The following is a 17,609-nucleotide window of genomic DNA, read 5'->3' as shown; positions in this document are numbered from 1 at the left end:
CACAATCCTGTGATTTATATAAGTCAGAATAAAATTCTCTAAAGATCGCATTAATCTTTTTGTGATCATGAGTCAAAATACCCGTACTTTCCTTGATAGATGTAATAATCTGAGGGGCCTTTTTTTTCTTTGCAAGAAATGCTAAGTATCTACCCGGTTTGTCGCCATATTCATATAACCTTTGCTTTGCAAATAATATTTCCCTCTTAGCCGTTTGAGTAAGCGTAGTGTTTAGAGCTGTCCTAAGAGCTGTAATCCTTTGCAATTTAATAATAGAAGGTCTATCAGTGTATGCTGTTTCAGCCGTTTTTAAGCGGGCTTCAAGCAGACGCTGTTGTTCTCCCTTTAATTTCTTCTGGGTCGCTGAGTAGGAGATGTTCAAACCTCGGTGTGTAAGCTTTGATGGTCTCCCACATCATTGACGGGTTGGTGGCTGTACCTGAATTAATTTCTAAAGAAGTTTTAAATTCTTGAGAGAAGTACTTTACAAATTTACTATCTTTCATTAGGAAGGGGTCCATACGCCAATGCCGAGGGGATGTCCCATTGTTCCTCGCCTTAGTTTCCATATATACAGCAGCGTGGTCGGAAATTGCTATACTACCTATTTTACAGGATGATATGGAATTTAAAAAAATCGAGGGGGCAAAAAACATATCAATTCTGGTATGACATTTATGTGGATTAGAGTAGAAAGAAAAATCTCTGCCCTGTGGATGAAGACATCTCCATACATCTACTAATCCTAATTCTTTGTTCAGATCCATCAATTGTCTAGATCTGGGAGATACTCCTGCAGTACTCTTGGGAATCCTATCTATTTCCGGATCCATAATATAATTAAAGTCTCCCCCTATAATTATATGACGGGCATCAAAAGCCATCAATTTTGAAAAGGCTTCCGTTATAAATTTAAAGGGGTGTGCCGGGGGGCAGTACAAATTTAAAATCCCATATTCCTCTCCATTTATGAGGGCTTTAATCAAGATATATCGTCCAGATTCCTCTTTTATCTGCTTTAGGATTTTGAAAGGAAAATTCTTCCGAACAAGAATAACAACTCCCCTGCTTTTCGAGCTAAAAGAAGAAAAAAAGGCCTGATCAAATCCACCCTGTCGTAATTTCAAGTGTTCTTTATCTGACAGGTGTGTCTCCTGTAGGAGAGCTATATCAACTCTTTCCTTCTTAAGATTTGATAATATTTTCTTCCTTTTGACTGGCGAATTACTCCCCTTGACATTCCAGGTGCACCACTTAACCGACTGATCAACCATAATCCTCTGGCCTAATCCGAGACCCCTCGGGAGGGGGAACCCTATCTAGAACATCCGGAGCGTAGAACATATAAAATTTACAAAAATAAAACCTCTTTAATACACCCACAACAATACAATAAAAAACTATTTCTAAATAAAAATAATATAAAACGTATCTAAGTGGAGACTTTCCCCCTTGTTCCCAGGGGGTGTCATTTCCTCTCCAAAAGTCCCTCATATCCTCTCCCAACCAATGCCCCACCCTTGACCCAGGCACTCCTCAATAAAATGAGGAGAATTCAAATATAATACAAAGCTAGAGTTAACAGTGAGCACCCTACCCCCACCCATACCAACACCTGGGTATATTTGGTAATGTTAATACCATATATAAACATATAACTATAAAATTACCACCTCAACAAATAATAATTAAATATAATAATACAAAATAACAAGGGGAAAACAACCCCGGTCCTAGAGACAGAGGTAAAATTGAATAAGGTAACCACCTCCCCCCACCAACATTAACCAAATCCCCCAGCTTTTATATATATATATATATATATATATATATATATACACACACATATACATACATCCCTCATATATACATAAAATAATAACAGAAAACAACCCCAAGGGGGGGGAGAAAATCAAATCCCTCTCCCCACCCCCCATGATAATATTAAACAGTAAGGTAAGAGAAAAAAAAAGGGGGGATATAAACCAAAGCTGGGGGAAAGGCAGACCAACATCCATTCTGTCTTACAGTTTATCTAAGAGAGTCCAAGAATTCCTTAGCCTTTTCTGGTGATCCAAAGTTATATACGGATCCTTCATGGTTAAGGCGTAACGTCGCTGGGTAGCGTAAGGAGTACTGAATATTTAAGTCCCTTAAACGCTTCTTCGCCTCGTCGAATGCCTTCCTCTTTCGAACCAGAGCCGGGGAAAAGTCCTGAAATAGCATGATCTTGGATCCTTTATAGATCATAGCTTGGGGGTGTTTTCCGAGATTTCTAGAGGCTTCTAGGAGTATCTGCCTCTCCTTGTAGCTCTGCAGCCGGAACAGGACCGGGCGCGGGCGCTGGTTCGAGCCGGGCCCGCGTATTGCGACCCGGTAGGCCCATTCCACCCTGACCTGGCCTGATCCAGCTTGCAGAGGTCGTCAATATGATTTTCCAAGGTCCAGACTCGCTGCTCAAGAGTCCGGACCTGATCCACGGCCGATTAAGCGGTATTTTCAGAGGTCGCGACCTTTAACTCCGCCCCTCCGACTCGGCGTTCAATTTCTTGGATTTCTCGGTCGTGCTTCTGCAGCACGGCCGAGAGCGAGTCTCAACGATTTCTGGATTCTGCAATAAAGGCATCGATCTTCGAATCCAGCTTGGAAATCATTTCTGCAAGGCTTGTTACTGTAGGTAAGTCCCCCGGGCTGGCTGTGGATGCCTCTGCTGCAGCTGGAGAGGGTGGGGGAGGGGTTCCTGCTTGCTGAGAGCTGTGGGCTCCCTTCCCTTTAGTCATTTTTACTTAGGATTAAATTGTTTAAATGTAATATTACACAACTAATTAAATTACACAACTATTATAAATGATTTGGTGAGCATGGTAGGGGGTGGGTGACCCATTGTACCCAAGTCTTGGGAGGAGCACTATAGACTCAGTCTTGCTGGGTCGCCGCCATCTTGGATCTCTTCCTCCTTTTTAAAGTGCCATTATTTTGATCTTTTCTCCCCAATGTTCCAAAAACAATGCAACAGCTTATAAGCAATAAATACTGTTCCTGGAGTTCAAGGAAACACCTAATATACCTCAAAAAAAAGAACAGTTCTTATAGCCACAAATTTTTCCTATTCTCCATCTTGGATTACCCAGAATTAGGGTCAGACTGTTCAGTAGAGATGTTAGACAGTACTTCTGCATACAAAGGTAGATGTCTGGAACTCTATTCCACCAATGGCAGTTGTTATTTTTAATTCTGAGATAGATACATTTTTTTGAGCAAATATAATAAGGGATATGGGCTAAAGGCTGGTATATGGAGTTAGGCCATAGATCAGTCATGACCTAATTGAGTGGCAGAACAGGCTTGAAGGGCTGAATGAGCTATTCCTGTTCCTATGTTTCTCTGACATGGAGATAGATAACTAAATCAAATCAGCTTCCCTATCCCAGTATTCACAACACAGTAAATTAAAATGCACAATGATCCTTAAAATTTGCTCAAATGGTTCCTTACCAGACATTTTAAATAATTAGTCCCAGACTTTGTAAATAATCAATACTAGATACCAGGTTTATATTTAAACAGATGAGTTAATAACAGATGGCTTAATAACTTATTAACAATAAAATAACTTCTGCAGAGCCAAGTTAAACAACAAATAATCTAACTAATTTTCATGATTTGAACCCAATTACCATTATTTTCAGACTCTCACACAAAAGACAGAATAGCAAACAAATCCAGTTAAGGGAGAAATGTTAAAAAAAACAAAACTGGCCAGATTACTTAAGCAGTTTCCCATGAGGTGTTGCTTCACGGTTCTTGGGATTGTCTTGAGATTGATTTTCTAAAGACATCAATCAATGTCACCTTTTCCAGTTCACTCTGATGAAGATTGAATTAATATTTATAACTTCAGTTCTATTCTCTGAACTTCCAATAGTTGATAATGGAAGATGCTGTAACAGCAACAGCCAAACTTATTCCTTCAGAAACCTCCAGTTCAAAATAGTCCAAACAATTCCAGCCCCTCCCTTTGTTTGATCATCATGTTCACTCCGAGACTTGTTGGAGCCAGTTCTGAGGTAGTGACCATGTTAAAGGCCAAACATCTGCCATCTTGTTTAGCATACTGCCTCTCAGAGGCAAAGAGTTCTCCATGCTGTACATCTCTATGACTCTATGACTAAGAACCAACCTGCAATTAACTTGCAGGCCTGCTCTCAAAAATAAATCACATCTTTTTTGTTCTTTTTTTAATACAAGTTGCTGCTCACAATCCCAAGGTCACCTTTAAGCTCTCAGTTCATAGTTCCAAACCAAAAGTTAATTTAAAAAAACAACAAATAAAAACTGCATGGGTTCGATTGCTTTTTCATGCTATTCTTAATTTCTGATTAACCATGATTGGGTTATCTCTTTTCTAGAATCTTTCTCACTGAGACATATCATTTTTTCACATTTGGAGAAGAATGGACTAATTAGGGAAAGCCGGCATGGCTTTCTGTAGGGGAGGTCTTATTTCACAAATTTGACAGAGTTTTTGAGGAAGTAATGAGGGTAGGGCAGTGAATGTTGTCAACATGAACTTTACTAAAGCATTTGACAAGGTCTGTCATGGTAGGCTAGTCCAGAAGATTAAGTCACATGACATCCATGGTGAGTTGGTAAGTTAGATACAAAATTGGCTTGGTCATAGAAGACAGAGAGTCGTTGTGGAGGGATGTTTTTCTGACTGGAAGTCTGTAACCGGTGGTGTTCTGCAGGTATCAGTGCTGGGATCCCTGTTGTTTGGAACATATATCAATGATTCAGATGAAAATATCTGATTAGTAATTTTGCAGACTACAAGAAAATTGGAGATGTGGGTATTGAGGAAGGCCACCAAAGGAATACCACAGGATATACATCAGGTGGAAAGTTTAATCTCGACAAGTGTGAAGTGATGCATTTAGGGATTCAAATACAAGATGAAAGTATGCGGGAAATGGCAGGACCCTTAAGAGTATTGATATACAGAGGGATCATGGGGTCCAAGTCTACAGTTCATTGAAAGTGGTAACACAAGTGGATAATGTGGTCAAAAAGGCATAAGGCATGCTTGGCATTGAGTATAAAAGTTGGCAAGTCATGTTGCAGCTGTACAAAACTTTTGTTAGGCCACATTTGGAGGATTGTGTGCAATTCTGGTCACAACACTAAATAAAGGATGTGGTGTGTTTGGAGAGGGCAAAAAAGAGGTTTACTAGGATGTTGCCTGGATTGGAGTGTATTAACTATAACAAGAGGTTAGACAAACTTGGATTGTTTTTGCTAGAGCTTCCGAGGCTTATTGGCAATCTGATGGAAGTATATACAGTTATGAGAGTCATGGATAGGATGGGTAGTCAGAGTATTTTCCCAGGGTGGAAATGTCAAATACTCATAGTAACATACCCTCTGAATTGTTCTAGTACATGGGCTGATACTGGCTGTGAGAATTGCTCAGGTAACAATCATGTCGTACAAGACTCCCTGCAACATTGTTCACCATAGGGTAGGTTTCTTGCCACATCCTCTTTAATGGGAGGGATCTGCAAGGATCTGTTTGTCTCATATGGTAAAGGAAAACCACTTTCTAGTTTAAGAGAAGAAGCTTTTATCTTAAACAAGATGTAGTCTGGAGAGGAATGCAGTGGTGTTTGTCGAGGTTCGTCCCGAGCAGCGCCGTGACGCGGGACTCCGTGCTCTACGGCCTGTTCCCCGGGACGCACATCGAGACGAACATCAACTGTGCCTGGAGGATCATCAACTCGGTGAAGGACGCTCTCTGGGTGGTCCGAAACCTGTTGATCTTCCAGCTGAAGGAGTTGACCCCGACTGAGTGTTGCAGACACTCCAAGGTCCAGGACTACGTGTTGAGGGACGCGCTGAAGCTTGGGGCAGCTGCCGCCAAGACGTGGTAAGGAAAGACCACGGTAAGGAATCACTTGGGTTTCCATACACCCATACAGCTTAGAAGAAAAATTGCTTAGTAATGTAGACCAACTGGCTGCATTACAGAGTAATTTCTAGGCCTGTATGTAATACCCTGAATATATCTAATTCAATTCAGAACCTAGCAGAAAGCTCTTCCAACTCCCAGATCATTAAACCTGGCCTGATCTCGCAGACAACTAAAATCTCAATCTACTTCAAAAATATATTCTTGTGATACAGACATCACTAATGCGATTCATTTATTGTTTTCATTGACTTGGAAAAGGTGGTTGGTCTTCTTCTTGAACCATTGCAGTTTTTATGGTGATTTTTCAGATTTTTATAACTACTAACTGGCTTGCTGGGCTACTTCAGAGGATATTAGAGGGAACCACATAATGGATCATAAATTGTGTACAAGGTGTTCAAAGTTTGTGAGAAGATTTGTAGCTCGGGTGCTCGTTGTTGTGGTTCTGTTCGCCGAGCTGGGAATTTGTGTTGCAGATGTTTCATCCCCTGTCTAGGTGACATCCTCAGTGCTTGGGAGCCTCCTGTGAAGCGCTTCTGTGAAGTTTCCTCTGGCATTTATAGTGGTTTGAATCTGCCTCTTCCGGTTGTCAGTTTCTGTACAAGGTTCCTGAAATAGGGGCAGTTCTTTGTGCATAGCTTGAGCAGATAGGACAACCCTAAACCCAATAGGTCTTTTATTATTGTTTATTTTGGGATTTAAATCAGAATTCAACATCTAACAAGCTTTTTATAAGCTGAAATTTGGTTTTTGTAAGAAAGGATTTTCCACTTTAAAACGTGTCTCCCCACATACTGACACAAACATGATGCCTTCTCTACTTGTTGACAGACAAAGTAAAAGAAGGATAAATAAAAATGTTTCACTGTCAAGGGATACCAAATTTTGTAAGAACATAAAACTGATATACCACGTGCTAAAAATAACACTCATTATTATACAACCCACCAAATGCTTGTCCTGATGTTATATCCTTTCTTTTAGGTTGCAGATTAGTATTCTTACATTTGAGAATTAGGTTGGCAAACTTGGGTTTCTCAGCTGTCAGCTATTGCTTCTGCAAGGAGGCAGGTACAGAAGATGATGTCATAAACATGCATCTTAGCTCAATATAGAAAGTTAAATTCTCACCAAATGCATGTTTCAAAAACTTTCCCTCATAATGGCACAGTGCCACTCACACAACTAGCATTTATATTACACCTTCAAAACAGAAAAATGATAAAACTTCTGTAACATACTTCTTTATTACCATTTAATAAACTATCTTGTTCTTGCAGGCTCTTACAAATATTGTTTACCGCTCTCTTTTCAGCCTATCTGTATCTCTCATAAATGTAACCATGTGGAGATGAAATTAGTCATTTTTGACATGTACCAACAGTGAGTAGGGGAATTGTTTTGACCGAGCAGAGGAGTTCTGCAACAGAACGCTCCGAGCCTTATACTGTCATTGTCAGTGACCACCTGGCATATTATGGCTGGAGGACTTACTTCCACTTTATTGTCCTGCTCTGCCCCAGGAGCAGAAATTCAGGGCCACGTCTTTTCAACAAAATTGAGTTGCAAATCCTGTCCATCAAAACAACTACCGACATTCACCTCTGTAACATTATTTTTCTGTAACTCAGTCTGTAGGAGGTGGAAAACATCTATTCTTGCAGGCGACTATACCTGTTTGTTGAAATGACTCTAAGGTCTGTTGTGATAATGCCAGGCTGCTCCTTTCAACCCACAATCATTCCAGTGGGGCGTTTGTAATTTCAAAGTCTAACTGATTGCTCAAAGAGGTTATGAAAACATTTTCTGTCTTTGCTATGGGGTTATGATTACAAGTCTGTCTGATTTATATGTGATTAAGCATTTAAGGATCTTTAAAGTTTTGAATATGTTTTCACAAATGGGTTTATTTTAACTATGTAAAATAGATATTTAGCTCTGTGTTTTATTTCATTTCACTAAGTCCCCAGTCCTATGGTGAATTAAAATGGAAAAGTAGAATGGATGACATCCTGAATTGAAATGACAGCATTAAGGTAACATGGGATTTGTAGGGACTATGGTGGTGGGTAGGGAATATATTGTCATGTGCAGTACATTGAGAGGTGATGTGTTGGTTTGTGAAGGCTGAGAACTAGAAGATGTACTATTTAGCAGAACTGAGACAGAGTCCTTGAGAGCTGAGGAGGGCCTTGTAAACAGCCTACTTCAGCACTCAGCGAGTGCTTTGGCTACCTCCAATCTGCATCTGGGGTAATGGGCTCTGCTCCATCCACACTCATCCCTCCCAGAAATGCAGATTCAGTCTGACAAGGTACCTTTTCCTGAGGTGGCTGTGGGAAACCAGAAAACTTCACTTCTTGAGTCATCTGCCTGAAGAACAAAAATCTGGCCCTATGTATTCAAACAGAAAAAGAAATATTTGCCTTAATTTTTGCTTTCCCTGTTCAATTCTAAACTAGCCCATCGTTAGTCATTTGTGTTGAATTCTAATTATTTTCTGTATTTAATCTACAAGTAATATTGGAACTCTGGGTCCTTACGGAATATGGTTACTTTAATTTGCATTTTCTTGACTTTTTTTCATTTTTAACAGCATATACAAGTCAATTTTAATGGTCATTTGGTTATATCACAACTTTACATTTACATTTCACTTTATCAACTTGCATTTGTTTTCTATTCATTCAAAAACATGAAAATAGCAATAAAACATAGCATTTACTAAAATAACAGAAAACGTCATGAAAAGAACAATGATGTGCAAATTTATAATTGTTGTTTTTGATCTTTAGAAGACTAAATATGAAAATGTCTCTTTAAGACACTCAATATGAAAAATTTATTTGATTCCCACCTGTTCATTCTATGAGAACGAAAGCACATAAATAAATAATTTGAGAAAGCAATTGTGTGAAGTCCATTTCCTTGCCAATATACAGCAATGCTATTGCCTACTGATGTGTGTTTCCCAGCAGATCTGCTGAAATTTTTATTTTCTTGTAATTTAGAACCCAACCTATGTAATAATTAAGGTCACTAACCTGACATTGAATATTTGACCTTAAATTTAATAAGTGATGAATACTGGCTGATGTAAGAGAATCTTTCACAAGCTGTCATGAAGGTTCTGTTTTCTTCTCCACAGAGGGGATGTGCGTCAGAAAATGATCTCACATAAGCTATGCCAATATTGCAACAAGAGGTGGTTTAAAACAGATTGGTTCCTATAGACAAATACAATGGGAACAGCAAATCTTTCAAGATTTGAATGTCAGGTATCTTGATGATTATCGTCTGCTCTCTGAAGAAGACTGTTTCCACCTGCCAACCTAAACTGAAATTTGTATCATTAATCCAAGATTAAGCTATGGCACTTCAGCATTTGGTATTGGAATAAATGTTTGGAACAAAATCTCTCCCATCTGTTCAAAAATAAGGTTTTATTGATGTGTACACTCTGCATATATCACATCACTGTACAAAATGTGATCCACACAGAAGGTGAACATCAAGGACATATGTGGTGGAATCACTGAAATATTAATGTTTAACACAGTCTTATAAAATTTGGTTCCAATTTTAGCAATAATTCAACTGCTTTCCATAAATAAGCACTTCTTTTAAATTTGTAGATAGTTTACATAAAGGTGAACTGGTGGAGATATCATACACTGATAATACATCACACAATTCAGGAAGCAACAACAACAGCCCTTTCAGCCTATCACCTCTGTTTGTTTAGTAGACAAAGTAAAATTTGTTGTTTGTTTGTAAAGAAAATAATAATCATTGATAAAACATCCAAGATAAAGAGCTGACATTTCTCCTGGACTGTTAAAGTAATTGAGCAAAGTTCCAAATCACCCCTTTATTCCAAAAAAAAATTTTGGAGCATAAATTATGACGTATCAGCCATTGCTCAGTTGGTCGCTCTTTTAACTGAGTCCAAAGCTTCTGATTTTAGGTCCCATTCTAAAGACTTGAGAGCTAAATCATGTATATTTCTAAAGAAATGCTACATTATCAGAGGTGTTGTCTTTTGGATGAAACATTAAACCAACGCCCATTTACACTTCAAAGTGAATGTAAAAGATATTATAAATAGCAGAGTTGAAAACATTGGTTTTGACTTACTTTACTCTGGAGAACAAATCCTTCCCATCTCGATCCTTGCTGTTTGCCAATTTTGTGATTTATGACATTATTTGCAGATTACTCCTAGTAAGGTTTGTAAACTATTCTGCAAGAAAGAGGGAAGTGTGTCAGTGAGTCTCACAGCAATATACTTAGATGATGTGGTTGTCATAGTTGAATAATTACCAGTATGTGCAAGATTTGAGATGAGGGTTCAAAACTTGCAAAATGTGTGAGGGTGAGGTGAAACATATGAATGTTAGATATTAGTCCTCATTGACAGAGATCATTTATGGGTACAATAGTTCTGTTGCTGACTAAGAATCAAAAGGCCTTGACTGATCATCCTGGCCATGAGTTCAAATTCCAATTTAAATTTAATGTGTCAATAAACTGGAATAAATGCTCATTTCTGATTAATTGTGAACATGGAACAATTGGATTGTCATAAAAATCCCCTGATTCACAATTATCTTTCAGAGCAAGATACTGCTGTCCTCTCCTGGTCTAGTCCACATGCAATTCCAGACCCAGAGCAATTAGGTTGACTCATAACTGCCCCCCAAAATTGCCCTCGCAATGCACTCAATTGTATCAAATTGCAACAGAAAAAGTCAAACAGGAACAAAATAGGAAGAACTTCCATAAAATAATGGGATAATCCATGGATTTCTCAATGATGTCACATATGGAGGTAGAAAGATCTGGAAGGGGGCAGAAGTTCTAACCTCATTTGAAAGAAATGTGAGGAAGGATCTAGCTGTAAATGAAGAGTTCTTGAGTAAAGAGACTATAGATTTAAGTCATCATATCTTCCATGACAAAAAAAATCTCAGATTTGATGACCCAATAAAAAAAGGTTGAAATAAAAAAGGACAAAGAAATAACTGAATCAAGCAGTTGGAGAAATCCTCAACTTTAAGGTATTAAGAAGATGTAAACCAAATGATTTTGCAGAAGTATCAGGAGGCACAGAGAGTGTAGTATGCTGCCTCAACAAAATACTAATGTATTCATCTGTAAAACAGGAACATGACCAATAGGGTCAGAAGAGTCCTCAAAGTCTCACAAAACATAAGCCTAACATGACGTATGGCTGACAAAAGACAAATTTTTACATTCATCAAGATAATTTGCAAGAATAACAATGTAATAGGAAATCAAGATTTACACTGCTTGAGAAGAAAGTACTGATCAGTTGACAAGTGGACTCTTGTTGGTAGAAGCATTTCCACAGAGAATGCACTAGTTAATGATGACTAACAGTTAATGGCCAAGCTTTATTTAATTTTAAACTTGTCAGCTTGACTATGATTAGTCAGTGCGTGACTGTGGGAAATAAAACAGAACTGGCTGTCACCTCATTTGTTGAGTTGAAACATACACAGTACATGTTCCCATCTGCAGAGAATGTGGCCCTGCATAGAGCTTCTAATACTTGCAAGTGCACATACGTGAGGCTGAGTGACAGTCCTAAATTGATTATCAATGCAATTCTTCACACAATCTGAATTATCCAGCAAGTGTTGTCTGTTGTGATATCACACCTAATGTTGAACACTGTGTTCTGCACCACATCAGCACTATAGTTCATATTTTCCCTTATTAATTTCTGTGGTAAACAGAATGTCTACTTGGCTTGATGTCAGTTCCTGTTAGTGTCAAACACCATTTGTGCTGCCACTGCACAGCTAACTTAATCTGTTGCTTTGAGATAGTTCACCCTTTCTGGGAAATCTGAGCTTGAGTGGACATTTTCCAGGATTAAGAGTGACAGCCTTATGGGCTTTCATGAGTTGGTGTGATACACAGCAAGAAATGATCTGATTGGAGTGGCCATTCTCCTGCATCAAAACCATCCTTTGAATGTCTTCAACTCTGGAAGGATGGTCAGATTATGTATCCAACAACTTGATACAAAACCATCTTACTGTCACTGGTATATTGATAGTTTTCAATGAGAGATTAATTATTTGGAGAGCAATTCAGGTTGGTATTCTTAAAAACTTGCAAGGACCTTTTGGGATTACACGGTGTTGTGTGGGGGTGCAACAATCATTCTAGATGTCATTCATTCAACAAAAAAAAAGTTACCTGTGTTCCTTGTGCTGTAGGCAGTCAAGAACAACAGGAACCCCATGATCACTCTCCTTTTTTTCCATCAAGGCCATGAGACTGCCTGGGAATGGATTTATTCAAGTTCAAAAGAAAAAATCCATTTTGATTTTTACTCAAGCAGGATTAAAGTTAATGGGTTTGCATAATATCACAGCAGATACAGCCATCCAATCCCTCAAAATAATTTATTTCACAGATGGAATTTCAGACACTGTAGTCAGACAATAGCTTACAACTTGCAAATGAGAAGTATCAAATTTTTACTTATGAATGTGGTTTCATTCATGTTTTCAATTCACCTCAAGCAAATGGAAAGGCCAAGAAAGGGGCACAAACAATTAAAGAGCTTTGTAGAAGGAAAATGAAGGCTTCAATCTAATGGTATTGAGTTATTGATCTTCACCAATGCAGAATGAGTTTTCGCAACCAGAGTGACAAATGGGTAGGAGACTGAGAACACAGCTTCCATCTCTGTCACACACATTAAAACCTAAGATTACAAAGAATTACCAGAACTAAGTAAAACAACAAATGCGACGGACAACCAAGTTTGGGACTGCAACAACAGGCACAGAACTTGAGCATTACCAGAACGGCAGTCTTGGGAGACAGAATGAGTAAGAGACCAACACAGGGAATGTACAGTTACAGAACAAAACACCACAATCAAGAGTGAATGGCCAAAGTTCACTGTTAGATAGTTGCAGTCGCACCCACTTTCTTCTGTCCTACATCTTTTCTGGACCCAGCTTCTGAAATGAGTGCCCTCAGAAATGCATAGTGTACCTTTAATCCATCTGAATCTTCATAGTGTAGGACAGTCAGAGGAAACCAAGTAATCTCTGGCTGATCTCCCATCTCTCACAAGATCTTCTGAATTCATTTAGTTATTTAGTTATGTCCTTTAAATGTGTGTCAAACATGAGGTAGACAATGAGATTCCACTTTCGTGAAGATTACTGTGAAGTGACACAATTGAAATAGCAAGCTTTTGGTATTCACTATTAGTCTATGTCCCTCAATCTGATGTACTATTTATGAATAAGTAATGGCTGGCACATCAATATTTTGACAACAATTTTTAGCCCTTTATGTTCAGTTTGAAACATACAATGTCAACAATGGTGTGTTAGAGTGGGAAGTAGCAAGTTTTACGTGTTTAGATTTTTAACAGGGTTATTAAAAACACTAATGTTGTCATACTCTCAATCATGCAGATGTGAAAATGATTGCTTGGAGTTTTTAAGGTTTGCTTTGAAACTGGGTTCTGTTATGCAAATCGAGAGATAATCTGAATCATAACTGTAGTGACTGCTGGGGAGTTATCTCTCAGCAAAGAGAGTTTCAGGGCCATCCCCCACCTCTCATGGCTATTCAGGAAAGTCCAGATCTAGTCACCCTGGAGTTTCAGTCTCAAAGCTGCAGGAAAGCTGAAACTCAGAATCTTTTAAATAATACTCAGAAACAACATACTTTGAATGAATCAATTGAATTCAACATACAAAATTCAGTTTTAGAGAAATACAGTTCATTTTATGTACAAAAACCGAAACAGTTTTAAAGATTGTAGCACCATGCATTCCTTTACTGCACTCATTATAGAAAGTAAGATTACAATAAATGGATTTAAATTATATTAGGTTTTTTTGAAAGGATTTTATTCTAAAGAGTAATCAGCAAACATGTCATAGGATTGTTTTTATTGTTGTAACAGGAGCTGCACTTGTAACATCAGGAGAGATATAGATGAAAGTCACTTGGTCCATTGCCTGGTATTTGAAAGAGCACTATTTTTTTCCCTATAACACTGACAACTAGCCCTTTTGAAATACATGAAACCATCTTTTCAAAGGTCCTTTAAAATCTGCATCTTCCATTCATTCAGATTGTATTCTAGGTCTTAAATATCCTGTTTGTGAAACTAATTTGCATTTCTTCTCCAATCCTTTTGCCAATTATGTTACACTTTGGAGCCTCTGATTACTGTCCCACTTGACAGAGTAAGTAGTTCCTCCTTACTTTCTCCATTAAACCTCATCACCAATTTGAACATCTCTTTTCAGACTCTCCTTAACATTCTTTACTCCAATGAGAACAAACCTGATTTCTCTCGTTTCTCCACATAACTGAAGTCATTTCTAATCCTTTGCTTGAAAACTGTATCCTCTTGTGAATTCATTGACATACTGAAAACTTATGACAAACTATTTTTGATTAAAAGGGAAATTACTTCTATAAATGAGGTCTTTCTTCCTTTCATTCATTCTTTCCTTCTATCTATCTTTCTGTACTTTTCATTTCTAGGAAAGAATCAACAAATGTTTGCTTTATTCCCTTTCTAATCAAAAATAGGTGAGTACTGTGGTATGTTAGTAATAACCTACATGTTATTGAATTCACAGGAAGATACAGTTTTAAGGAAAAATCCTGGAAATGTGATTGTCTGGGACACCCAGAAAGTCGTAGGCATGGGGCACCCCACACATGGCAAGTGGGCAGCTTCATAAGGTCATAAGGACCACTTAATTTTAGTATTAATGAGTTTAGCAACTCATGATCATGATTCAATCAAACGTATGAACATTCAAAAATAGAGCAGAAGGAGGACATTTGCCCCCTTGAACCTGCTCCACCACCCAGTAAGATCATAGAGTCATTAAAAAATACACAGAGAAAGGCCCTTCACGCCATTGTGTCCACGATGTTTCAAAACAACCACAAATATCTGTTTGTGTTTAAAAATACATACTGCTTTAAAATATTCAATGGCCTCCCTTCCACCATCTTCTGAGGCACAGTTCAAAAATTGCACAACTCTCTGAGAAAAAATAATTCTCCTCATCCCTGTCCTAAAAATGTGACCCCTAATTTTAAAACTGCTATCCCACCTCCCCAGACAGTATTCACCCACATCCTTTCCACTTCCAAGACCATTCCAGATCTTATATACTTCAATACAATCGCCCCAAACTCTTCGAAACTGCAGTGGATGCAAGCTCAGTCTGTCCAATATTTCCTCATAAGACAATCTGCTCAATCCAGGTGTCCATTTGGTGGACCCACTTTAAGCTGCCTCCAATACATTTACATCCTTCTTCAAATACAGAGGCAAAAATAGAGCATCATTGGTGATATCACCAATGCCCAAAATAACTGAAACATAGCACTCTTACATTTTTGTTCCACTCCTCTCGAAATAATGGACAGCATTCCGTTAGCTTTATTGAGTACTTGCTGTGTCTGTATACCAAAGTTTATCACTCATGCCAAACAAGCTGAAAAACACCTCAAACTTGTTGGACCATTGCAAAGGCTGAGGCTTCTACCCTCAGGGTCCCCTTATCTGCCTTACTCTCAATCATATCCTCCTGCCCTTGACCACTAGCCTTTTGCAGATGATCTTATTGCAAAGAGTGCAACCACCACCTGGAATAAAGTCAATGTCTCCCTCCCTAATGTGCTGCATCTCACTGACTCAGAGTCAAAAGTTCCTTTAGCTGTAGACACAGCCTTAGATCACATGTCATCCAGAACCCTTCCCATCCTGAAATCGCACATATCGCCTTCCCTGTTAAATTAATTGGCCGATCAGCTGCTTGGGGAATGGGAGTGCATGTATGCAATATCACAATTCATTGTTGCCACTTCAATGCTGTCAATATCAATTAAAATGTGCAGGCAGCAGATTAACCTACCAAGGGGCATAAAGGGCATCCTTGCAATGCCAAAAGAAATGTAATAATCTCAGCAGAGTTGTCAAGGTAAGAATTTTATCTCTTCATTTAAGTACTCCTTAAAGCTGCATCACTTACAACCACAGTAAACAGACGGTTCTCTTTCCCTTCATTTTTCTACAATCCCTGCACAACATTTCACTCCATCATCTGACGTTAATGGGGAATAATAACTTGGTGAAAAACCAAACGGTCACCACGTTAATTTCCAAAGGCTGAGTGATAACCCACTGCCTCTAAACAATGGGAAGCCGGGGGGGGGGTGGGCGGGGTGGGGGGTGGGAGGAGGTGGGGTGGAGTTGGGCAGCAAGTTAGATTGGCAAACATGTGAAACCTGAATGCAACCTTCTTGAAATGCAGCAACTTCTGGCTTAATCATGGCGTAAACCCCGTGCCCCCCCCCCCCCAAAAGAACTGCAGAAGCTGGAAATCAGAAACAAAATATCAGACATAACTGGAAAAGCTCAGCAGGTCTGGCATCATTTGTGGAGAGAAAGCACAGTTAACGTTTTGAGTCCAGTGACCCGAAGAAGAGTTCTGAAGAAGGGTCACGGGACTGCTGAGTTTTTCTGACAATTTCTGTTTTTGTTAATTATGGGGAATGTTGGTGAAATTATACTTGGAAAGAGGTGGGGCCGTACATTAGAATATTTAAATGTGTTCAACAATTGTGGAGTGGAGTTTCATAGACCTCAGGAATTTTGGCATTTGTTGGGAGATGGGAATTGCCTGATCCAAAAGGAAATTCAAGTGCTTTTCCGTGTTGCCTAGTGTTCAGGGGGAGCAGCGATGTTTCACCTTGAACCCTCCATCCCTGCAATCTTCAGAATTATTAGGGGTAAGATGTTCTGAAGATTATAGGGAGGGAGGCTCACTTGAGGAGGAAGGGTTTGAGGTGCTCTCCAACGCTCCATTCCCTCTTAATCTTGTTAGCTCCTTGCTCTGTACCCAATAGCCCCTAGTTGCAGCCTCTTACTGAGATCTTTACCAACAGAGCAGGCCAGACTCAAATCTGCTGGGCAGGGAATGGAGAATGATGAATGTGCCCCTTTTGGCACAAGCTTTTCTGAACAACCCTTTTGGATTGTGCTCACATCCCCTGCTCTGTCTCGTTTTTACAGAAATAAAGTTAAAAATCACATTAGACCAGGTTATAGTCCAACAGGTTTATTCGGAAGAACATGCTTTCAGAGCACTCCTCCTTCATCAGTGGAGGAGGATCATAGGACACAGAATTACTAACAAAAGATCACAGTGTGATACAACTGATGCACTGTATTGAACAAACATAGATTGTTTTATGTCTTTCATCTTTTAGAATGGGTTGCAAGTTTCGATTCATTAATATGTAAATACCAGAATTTCTTTCAAGTTACATTCCCAAGATAACATAAGGTTTTATATAAAAAAAGACATCTTAGCTCAGACAATGCATTAAAGGTGTGAGGTTAGAGTCTGTCTGTATCACAATCTTGAGTCAGACTGGTTCTTTTTCCAAAGTAGGAATTTATAAAATGTCACATGGATTGACTACCTGCAGATTGTGTACATTTTGAACAAAATAGAATGCATCTGCAAATGCAATTCTGCAAATGAAAATTCACCCCATAGACTTATATCTGTGTTTGTGTGCATGTGAGAGAGAGAGAGAG

The sequence above is a fragment of the Chiloscyllium plagiosum genome, unplaced genomic scaffold (genome assembly GCF_037043375.1).
Source record: "Chiloscyllium plagiosum isolate Xiang-an unplaced genomic scaffold, Cpla_swu_hap1 HiC_scaffold_3, whole genome shotgun sequence".
Taxonomy (NCBI): domain Eukaryota; kingdom Metazoa; phylum Chordata; class Chondrichthyes; order Orectolobiformes; family Hemiscylliidae; genus Chiloscyllium; species Chiloscyllium plagiosum.
The sequence above is the reverse complement of the archived record's forward strand: the minus strand, read 5'-3'. Positions refer to the sequence as shown.